This window comes from Sander vitreus, chromosome 9 (genome assembly GCF_031162955.1).
Source record: "Sander vitreus isolate 19-12246 chromosome 9, sanVit1, whole genome shotgun sequence".
NCBI lineage: Eukaryota > Metazoa > Chordata > Actinopteri > Perciformes > Percidae > Sander > Sander vitreus.
Window position 1 is genome coordinate 23,700,720 of NC_135863.1, and position 10,641 is coordinate 23,711,360.

Consider the following 10,641-nt stretch of genomic DNA (forward strand, 5'->3'; position numbering starts at 1 on the left):
GTTTAACTAGTCAAAGGTAGAGTATGACATCAGTAATGACAGGTAAGTAAGGTCAGCTTCTAAGCTGGTTAACTTCCTGTGAAATTAGCCATTGGAACGGAAGTAATATTACCAACCATTTCTTGTGCCTGCCCACACAGATATTAAATCAATACAATTTAAATTACTGTCATTGCTAGTCTGTATCAAAAATGTACAGTACCTGAAAAACACTTATGTAGGGCGCTGCTGAAAAAATTTATGAAACTGAAATGTTTTACTTTTGGTAATTACAGGTTTGGCCAAATAAATACACAGTTGAACAAACACTTTGTTTTATTGAATTTACTGTTTCTTATCAAAAGTAAAATTTTAATCAAATTCGCACCCACACTGACACCCACGCCCACACACACACACACACACACACACACACACCTCAGTGGAGTACTGAATGCCTTTGATCATTCCACTTGATCACAGCTTGAAGATGTCAGCTGCGTTTGAGATAGGGAAAATTTGTCATTGGCTGCTGCCAACTTTCTCTCTGTCATCCAATTTTACTGCCTTGATTTACAGCCGAAGCTGACAATTTCAGTGTGAATGAGGGAATCTCACAGACACATAACTCCATATCTAACACCTTCTCATAAACAATAAACTGCCTAAGTTATTTTGTTCTTGTCTCATCCTCCACTATTAACAACTTGTTAATAAGGATCTATTAACAAGCACTGCAGGGAACAAATTCTGATCTTTTGGATTATTCACTGAAGCTTTGCTTGCGACCAAAAAATAAAAAAAACCTTACAACGTTATTCTCAACGAAGTTCTAAAGCAAGGTTAGATGTTCAAGGTTGCAACACAGTTTAAATATAAACTGACTTATATATGACTTGACCATGTAAAGCTGCGGAAATTAGAGCATGTTTTTACTCCATAGAGAAGGGACAAGCATAATTATGAAAATGAGATAAGGGAGAATAAAAATGACCTGATTGAAAAAAAGAGAAAAAGTCCTCCAGTGCAGAACTTAGTTTGATTGATTCGGGGCAGATGAGCCTAGGGCTCCACTGTTGGCAGCCCAGGGTTCATGCTGTAATGATAGCTTTATAATTAAGATTAAATACCATGGAGCACAGACAAGACACTCAAGTGGTGTTGCAGGCTTCTCCAATGACACTGGGAATAATTGGAGAGAAGTATCTACAATCCCTACCTCCCAAAAGAGTAGGAGAATGGGTATCACTATATGCAAACACTAGATGAGACTGACAATTGGAATGAGGTTGAAACATCAAGATCGCTCAATTCTTTTAGAATGCATGATAACTCACAATCTCTGTGTCGCTTGCGGGTCTTAAAAAGAAAGAGCTTGATTTATGTATTACTGTAGTGTATAATTTTTAAAAATTGAAGCAAAAGGCATGTGTTAAACAGCAGATTATGTGTGATTATGATGATTCACTCTTTACACGGGGCAGATTGGAGAGCCATCTGGGCAGCAGTTATGACTGAGACAGACTGACTTCTGTTGCTAATGAGTTGGACAGCATGAAAAGAACAACCGCATTCTCAACAACTTTCTTTTTTTATATTCGAGGAGACGGTGAGACTTTTTGTCCAACATATCATGTGAGTAAGTCAGAGTAAGAAAAATATCGCCTCATAGACATCCTTTGTTAAATAAAATTTTTCAGTCAGTCGTCTGCTTTTCAGTGTTTCAGAGGAGCTTGTCAAGGTTCATGTTCAAAGTGGCCATCATTTCTCACCCCTTCGCTGACATCTCCTATCTGATGAGGGTGAAGTCGAGTTGCTTAGATGACTAATAATCATATCAAAGGTGCCATGTCATCTAGCAGATTTAAATAAGAGGGTTTGGGGGAGCATTTGCATGCATCTATATGCCTGGGCTAAGAGGCTAATGTCATAAAGCACGGCGCAGACATGATTTAATGTAATCTGTCATGTCATATGCTAATCTTCAGTCCTTTCAGTAACATACAGCATGTTAGCACGGGGAGATTTCAAGGAGCACTACAGTAAGTAAAAGGTGTAGTACTGAACAGATTAACTACAGTATGTGTTTGTGCTGAACCTTTCATTGAGTTGCTACAGTCAGTCAGTCTGTATTAGTTACTGTAAGATGTATTGCTGTAAAAATGGATAGATATGAGACTGAGTAAAGTAAACTGTCAGTACTACTTGAATTTGTAGGGCCTTACCGAATACCGATGAGTTATTTCAAAGCTCACTAAGGCCCTGTTCTGACCTGGTTAAAATATACTTCCTGACTGTTCCGATCACAGGAAATAGGATATAGGTAGGCTGTACAGCAAACCGAGCTAACTAGCTAACGGCAGCCAACTACAGTTATTAATAGTCAACTCTTACTTTAGCAACAAATAAAGCTATCTGTCCAAAACTCCATAAATCACTGTCATCAAACTGGCCTTATCTTCGCCGGGAACCATCACCTTATCATGGTGAAGAGGTTTGTGTGTCCCTATGAACCTGAGGGCTGTGTTGTCTGGAGCTTGGTCCTCCTGGTAGGGTCTCCCATGGCAGAGTGGTCACAGGTGAGGGGCCAGACAAAGAATGGTTCAAAAACCCTATGATTCAACGGGGAAGAGGTAGAGTTACCCTGCCCGGAGGAAGCCTGAGGCCTCCATCTGGAGCCAGGCCCAGATGGAGGGCTCATCAGCGAGCGCCTGGTGGCTGGGTTTGCCACGGAGCCCAGCTGGGCACAGCCCAAAGAAGCAATGTGGCACCTTCCTCTCCATCCCAAGGGCCCACCACCTGTGGGAGGGACTGCTGGGGTCGGGTGGCAGTGAAGGTCAGGGGCCTCAACGGACCAGACCCGGGCAGCAGAGGCTGGCTCTGGGGATGTGGAATGTTACCTCTCTGTCGGGGAAGGAGACAGAACTTGTGTGGTAGGTGGAGCGCTACCAATTAGATCTGGTGGGGCTTACCTCGACACACAGTCTCGGTTGTGGAAACATACTCCTGGATAGGGGTTAGACTCTTTTGTTCTCCGGTGTTGCCCAGGGTGTGAGCCGCCGGGCGGGTGTGGGCATACTGAGAGCTGCTACGTTGGAGTTCACCCCGGTGGACGAGAGGGTCGCCTCCCTACACCTGCGGGTTGTGGGGGGGAAAACTCTGACTGTTGTTTGTGCATATGCACCAAACAAAAGCTTGGAGTATTCTGCCTTCTTGGAGACCTTGAATGGAGTCCTGCATGGGGCTGTTATGGGCAGCTCTCTCTCTCCGCCCTGTTTTGGGTGTTTTATTCTCTGTTTGTCTGTGTGTATCTGTGTTTTTCCACCTCAAGGGGCGTGGCCGAATCAACACTGCACAGCCATTCCTCACAGCTGCAGTTCATCTACAAGATTCATTCCAGCAATACTTAAACCCGGGCTGATTACCTCTTCGGCGCCAGTTCGTTATCTACACCCATGTAGTAACTTGGCTCTGAGTTCTCAGTTTACTCAAGTTGTGTCCGTGTTGTCTTGTGCACCCTAGCTTTTGTCTTTGTTCTCCTGAGCTCATACTTACCCTCTGTTTCTGTCCAGTGACCGCTCAGACCTGCTGTCTCCTCCGCTGTGCCTACAAGCTTCCAGCCTCACCGTCCAGCCTTATCCTCCACCTGTGGAACCTACTGTGAACTCTTCCCTGCCTGTCCGCTTCGAGTCTCGTACGACCTGGATCCTTCCCCCTTGGCTCGCCTCGGTACTCGGACCAGCCAGGAGATTCCCCGCTCAGACAAAACCCACACTGTATCTCTGAGTACTATTGTTCTTTAAAACCGTTACAAACTGCTTTCATTGTCTGTGTGTGAAATCTCTGCGTTCTGGGTCAGAACAAGCCCCCAACAGGGGCTCTTTTGGGGGACTCCATAATTCTGCTGGGGGACTTCAATGCGCACGTATGATGGAGACACATGGAGAGGCGTGATTGGGAGGAACGGCCTCCCTGATCTAAACCCGTGTGGTTGTTTGTTGTTGGACTTCTGTGCTAGTCATGGATTGTCTATAACGAACACCATGTTCGAACATAGTGCTGCTCGTAAGTGTACTTGGTACCAGAGCACCCTAGACCGAAGGTCAATGATCAATTTTATTATCGTATCATCTGATCTGAGGCTGTATGTTTTGGACACTTGGGTGAAGAGAGGGGCGGAGCTGTCAACTGATCACAATCTGGTGGTTAGTTGGGTAAGGGGGTGGAGGAAGACTCTGGACAGACCTGGTAAGCCCAAACGGGTAGTGCGGGTAAATTGGGAGCATCTGGAGGAGGCCCCTGTCCAACAGACTTTCAACTCACACCTCCGGCGGAGTTTTTCGTGCATCCCTGTGGAGGCTGGGGGCATTGAACCCGAGCGGACAATATTAAAAGTTTCCATTGCTGAAGCTGCGGCGGGGAGCTGTGGTTTTAGGGTCTTAGGTGCCTCAAGGGGTGGTAACCCATGAACACTGTGGTGGACACCGGTGGTCAGGGAAGCCGTCCGACTGAAGAAGGAGTCTTTCCGGGATATGTTATCCCAGAGGACTCCAGAGGCAGTTGCAGGTTACCGAAGGGCCCGAAGGGCTGCAGCCTCTGCCGTGAAAGAGGCAAAGCAGCGGGTGTGGGAGAAGTTCCAAGAAGACATAGAGAAGGACTTTCAGTCGGAACCAAGGTGCTTCTGGAAAACCGTTTGCCACCTCAGGAGGGGGAAGCGGGGAACGATCCAAGCTGTGTACAGTAAGGATGGGACGCTGTTGACCTCAACTGAGGATCAACTGGATCCGTTCGCAATCGAGTGGGAAGCGACTGGGATGAGGATCAGCTCCTCTAAATCTGAGGCCATGGTTCTCAGCAGGAAACCGATGGAGTTCCTACTCCAGGTAAGGAATGAGTTATTACCCCAAATGAAGGAGTTCAAATACCTTGGGGTCTTGTTCGCGAGTGAGGGGACAATGGAGCGGGAGATTGGTCGGAGAATCGCACCGTTGTGACGAAAAGAGAGCTGAGCCAGAAGACAAAGCTCTCGATCTACCGATCAATTTTTGCTCCTACCCTCACCTATGGTCAAGAAGGCTGGGTCATGACTGAAAGAACGAGGGTGACTGGTGTCTCCCTTAGAGATAGGGTGAGAAGCTCAGTCATCTGCAAGGAACTCGGGTCGCTGCTGTCCCTGCGACCCGACCTCAGATAAGCGGACGAAGATGGAAGGATGGACAAACTGATATATAACATGTTATGACATCTTACCGAAAAGTCCAAATGGTTCCACTTTAGTTATGATCAAGATAATTATACATGACACTATTATAAAAGCATTTGGTAATGTAATCAAACTGTATGACAAGTCCAAATGGATAAATTAGTCATTTATTTTCATATAACCAGCTTTGGTCTTCTGGTTTTCCATAATGACCTTTGTGTATTGTGAACATAGAAATAGTTGTATGGTTATGAAGCTATTTAAGGCAAAGAATTCTTGAATAAACCTATAATATGTTAAACTTCAATGTGACATAGGGTTCTTGCTATTATTGTTATTGCTTTTCTTTGATTGTTTTTTGCCACGTGTGGTCCCATAGTCCTATTGAAGGCCCAGGGTCCAGGACCACGGTTCGCCACTGGTCAAAACCAACGACTTATGACAGCATGATTCTGCCTTTTTTGTAAAGTGCTGTGGTGTTGTCAGTCCAGTCCAATTTATTGTTCAGGTGAACACCCAGGTACTTATATGATTTAACCATATCGATCTCCGTACCCAGGATGTTCACTGGCAGAGGTGGAGAGTGTTTGCTCCTGTGGAAATCCACCACCAGCTCCTTGGTTTTCCCAGCATTGATCTGGGAGGTGGTTCCGCTGACACGAGTCCACAAAGTCTTTGTTAAGTTCTCTGTACTTCCTGTCGTCCCCATCTGTGATGAGGCCAACAACTGCAGAGTCATCAGAGAACTTTTGTAGGTTGCAGTTTCCTGAGCGATAGTAGTAGTAGTGATAAGTCTGCAGTGTAGAGGGTGAACAGGAACGGGGACAGGACTGTTCCTTGTGGGGCCCCTGTGCTGCAGACAACTTTGTCAGACACAGCCCTGTGTCCTTACAAACTGAGGTCGTTTGGTGAGGTAGTTCAATATCCATCCAGTGAGGTGGAGGTCCACCCCCGTCTGCTCTAACTTTCCCTCAGAAGCGTTGGCTGGATGGTGTTGAAAGCACTGGAGAAATCATAGAACATGATTCTCACAGTGCTTCTAGCCTTTTCCAGGTGGGAGAGAGATTTGTGGAGAAGGTATATGATAGCATCATCCACCCCAGTGCCAGGTTGATAGGCAAACTGAAGTGTGTCCATGGATTGGCTCACCAGGGTGCAGAGATGGACCAGGACCAGCCTTTCCAGAGTCTTCATCAGGTGGGATGTCAGTGCCACCGGTTTGTAGCTGTTGAGATCCTTGGGATGCGGGGTCTTTGGCACAGGCACCACGCAGGATGTCTTCCAGAGCTGTTATGTACCTCTCTGAAAAATGGCAATGCATTATGGTGGTTAGAGCTCAGAATCTTTGTACATTATATACAGTAGTTGTGTCAAATCTTATGGAATTTGAGCAGTAGTGACTTTTGCTGTAAAATGCCACACATATATCCTTTTGGTTCTGTTTGATCACACACATGGTATGTTTGTTTCTGAAGATGGATCATGTATATGGCTTTTCTCTTGTGTGGTGTTCAGAATTCAGTGGCAATTTCTATTCTTGCTAAATGGTGTACAGTGAGGCACATATAAGCCAATGAATCATAAACTGATACATCACTGGTGCATTTGCCCATTCTTCAGTTTTGCTTGATGTGACCTTTTCTTGATGGGGGTAACGTTCTCTTTTCATACAAAGTGCAATTTCCACACACTTGTATCATTGGCTCGCAGTACACATGGTGAGAGGAAAGAGCTAAATTTGGTCACAAGTGGCACCGCTGCCAAAATACCAAAGAATGAAAAATAAATTCATTGGAGGAAAATGTCAGGTACGAAGCTGTGAGAGTGACTTTGGAGGTCTGACAAGACACAATTACAGACTGGCCCCCCACTGAGGACTGGGATGTGTATATGTATTTTCATGTTGGTAGTCTCTCAAGTAAGCCCACAGCAGCGTGGCACACCCCTCTTTGATCTGTGTGGAGGGGGCATCTGGTGCATCCCTCTTTCGCTACTGTGGGAATGAATGTCAGGACAAAGTCAGCAAAGGGCCAGCCCCTCCCAAACACACTCCCGATGCACACAAGCATTAAAATGTGTAAACCGCAAGCCTTCTGTCTTTTGCTGATGATCTCTGTAAGGGAGGACAGGCACTGAATGACTATAAAATGGTTACATCTAACACATTGTACTTTAATATGATGGGCTGTAAAACTAGTAGTAGGTAGTACAAACTCACATACCATATTTCCTTCAGTCTCCTCAAAAATTATACCAGATATTCTTACTGTATATCCTGTTACAGTTTGTACTCTCATCTAATAATCTTTGCAATTATTCATATCCTGAAGACAGCCTGATGCATTGCCTGTGGTAATTAAAATGATTAAGTGAGAAGTGCAAAATGGTAATTCATCCTTGCATGACAGAGTTAAGTAAACCTGGTTATAAAACCTGCCTAATTAGCTGCCGTAAAATAGAGCAGGATGGTAAACCAGTGAACAGGTAGTTACAGAAAATTAGGTATTTGATTTTAGGTTTTCCAGATGGTCATCTTGTTTATTTTTCACCATCACAGAACTTAAGCTCTTCATATGTTATATTTGTTCAATATAACGTTTAACACTGTCACAAACAGGTAATCTTTTTTTTGTATACTTCTGGCACAGTAGAGGTATGAATAATTTAAATGGCATTGAATTTACAGCACTTTCATATTTTACTTTAAAAACATCTAACTTAATTCATGTCATTCTTCTATTTGTTATGTTTAATAGTCTATAGGGTTCACAAATAAAAGTACTCCATTATTTAAAAAATGATATTCAAATTACGCAAATACAATCAGCAGCAATCAAGCCTGAATGGAATCAATGAGATCTCTGGCCTAACAGATTACATTCTGTTATATATGGCCTGCCTTTCTAAAACCAGAAATAGATGAGCAAAAGTGTAAGGAATGGATAAAGGTGTGTTTGTCTGCTCTTAAAGACTAATACATTTACACAAAATACATTTCCATGTTCTAATCCTGTGTCCCTGTGTAAATTGTCCATTTATCTCGTATTACATGCTAAATATTCATCAAAAACAATTTACCAAATAATCATTTTTATATCACAATCAATCTCTAAAACATAAAAATAGCAAAATATTTCTAATTATTCATCTTCTTTTTCAATTTGCCTCTGCTCAGTTAAGGTTAGCCTCTCTTATCCTGTCCTGTCTTTGATATGAAGTTACATTGTAATGCCAACAAACAAGATGTCGCAGCCAATGAACAGCCCACTGAGACATGTACGATAACCTTTCCCAACATTGCCCATCTCAGCACGAGTCTGTCACATGCTCAATAGCATTGCATGTGACACTACACTCTGGGGCAAATTTCTCCCAAATATGATTTGAGATGATTGAAAGCTTTTTGATTTAAAAGTGTATTCTCTTAAGCTAAGTGCTCTCAGAGACCATCAAGGAAATTTAATTGCCTCACTTAGAGAAAAAAAAAAAGCAGGTTTTCTGACCCAAACGATATCAGATCTTAACATCTCAATAGAAACACATGGAATTGGATGGTCAACTGGGCGCCTAATGTCATTGGGAAATGCAATTTTCTGATGGCATTTCCTAAGTCTGTCTCACCGAAAGAACAAGATTGATCAAAATCTCAATGAGCCATTTTCAGAAGTGGACTTTGGCTTTGGCTTTATGGTAGATTATGGAGCCAAACAACCATGAATGTTGACCTTATAAATGGAAAGTTTCTCTATTTGAAAAATAGAGAAACTTGACGTGACTGTGCACTGAACGGCCTGATGTGACTGTGCACTGATACAAAGGCAAAAAGGATTTAAAAAATCAAGTTTATAAAGAGTGGACTAAACAACCTGCATGTGCATACACATTGTGCATGATACACACATAGTGTACACATGAATGCACTGATATCCAAACAAATGTTTTATTTTGTAGATGTCATAAGCTTAGACACTAATCTGAGTTAATTTGCCTCCACCATGCAGGGGCGGGTCTAGAGAGGAGTGAGTGGCACCCCCCACTGCCTCCGCAATCCACTGGGCTAGAGTGCTTTCAATCTGACAAATTTTATTTTCCATTGGATCAGAGTACTGTCACTTTGCTGCCTGTTCTGCCAATCGCTGCCTTTTCATTTGGTAAATGGATATATCCTTTAAACACACATTTTATGGCAACTGTGTACTTTGTTGACATTTTGAGGCCAGTTTAGAAGTAGAAACATATTGAACTCACTGTAGAGAACTTGTTGCTTTAAGAAATAAATTGTGCATTGCACTTTATTTCTGTTCTGTTTCCTATTATCTGAAAATTGTGTACAGAAAGGTTTTCTTTGTTGAAGTTTGATGCAAGTTTATTGTAAGTGTGTTGCACTTTATTTTATACGGTTCTGTGAAAAAAAATCTTCCCAGCCCTTGTTACGTGACCAATTAATGTTTCCATGATGACAATCCAAATGTTTGCCTTAAGAGCCCATAGAAAATGTGTATTGTATTTGGATACACAATTTATTGAAAATAAAAATTAGCTAAATGACATTGTGCTGTTCTATCCTATCCAATATTTCCTATATTTCTAAGCAGATGCCACCTCAGTTAAAGAAATCCTGGAATCGCCCCTGCCACCATGCTCAATTACATCTATCTGAACTGAGAACACAAATTTCCCACATGCTACCCAGCATGGTGTGAGGTCCAGACTGGCCAACAGCCTGCTGCTGGACAGTCATGGTCATAGGTAATGCCAAGCTGAGGTGGATCATCCCCAACCTCTTCAAACAAGATGGAGATATCATCTGAGTTGAGAGTCCAACACATTGCTGAAATAAACCAGACAGTCCATAAAAAAAATCTGTGAGGAACATAAAAGATTCTAGTATATACAGGGAAAATAAATGTTCAAGCAGACAGAGTATTATTATGCTGAATATGGGGCAAGGGCACAGCTCTTTCCATCAGGGCATACATTCATGTTGTTGATATTCAACTAAAAGCAAAGAATGTAGTTCATTCCAACAAACCACTCAACATTCTCAGTGCTATTACATTATATTCAACCTGGCTTAGCTCCAGAAAACAGGGAATAATATCAGTATGGCAATGTAAGCTAATGCTGTCATCAAAGACATGCTCATTACAAAGCCTCTGTCACATTTATTGTTGATCATATTCATTTATTATGTTGTGCATGTCACTATCCTTTTAAGATTAGCTGATGGTGAAAAGGTAAATTGTGCTAAATGCTTGCCCTTCTGCTTGTTCCACTGCCTTTAATGTGCACTATGAAATAGATTTAATGAACTATAAAAAGCTGTAGTCTACCTTTATACACACATTTTATGTATTTTCCATTTTCCCTTACATAGTCGTCCTACCATGACGACCATGAAATGTCAAGGCACTATGGTTCAGACCCGTACTTCACACTGGTTTCTTGTAATGTTCATG